This window comes from Nannospalax galili, unplaced genomic scaffold, assembly GCF_000622305.1.
Source record: "Nannospalax galili isolate Female #2095 unplaced genomic scaffold, S.galili_v1.0 scaffold196, whole genome shotgun sequence".
NCBI classification, from domain to species: domain Eukaryota; kingdom Metazoa; phylum Chordata; class Mammalia; order Rodentia; family Spalacidae; genus Nannospalax; species Nannospalax galili.
The window spans coordinates 939,415-939,763 of NW_008337421.1; positions in this window are offsets into that span (position 1 = coordinate 939,415).

Sequence of the window (349 nt, forward strand, 5' to 3'; positions counted from 1 at the left end):
AGAACTTCCAAATTCCTTCTATGAAGCCAGCATCACTCTAATACCAAAGCCAGGTAAAGATACAACCAAAAAAGAAAACTATAGGCCCGTATCTTTAATGAACATAGATGCAAATTTCTCAACAAAATAATTGCAAACCACATACATACACTCATCAAAAAGATCATCCACCATGATCAAGTTGGCTTTATCCTAGAGATGCAGGGATGGTTCAATATATGTAAGTCAATAAACTTCATAAGTCATATTAATGGGCTCAAACACAAGAATCACATGGTCATCTCAATAGCTGCAGAGAAGGCCTTTGACAAAATTCAACATGCATTTATGTTCAAAGTCCTAGAGGGAA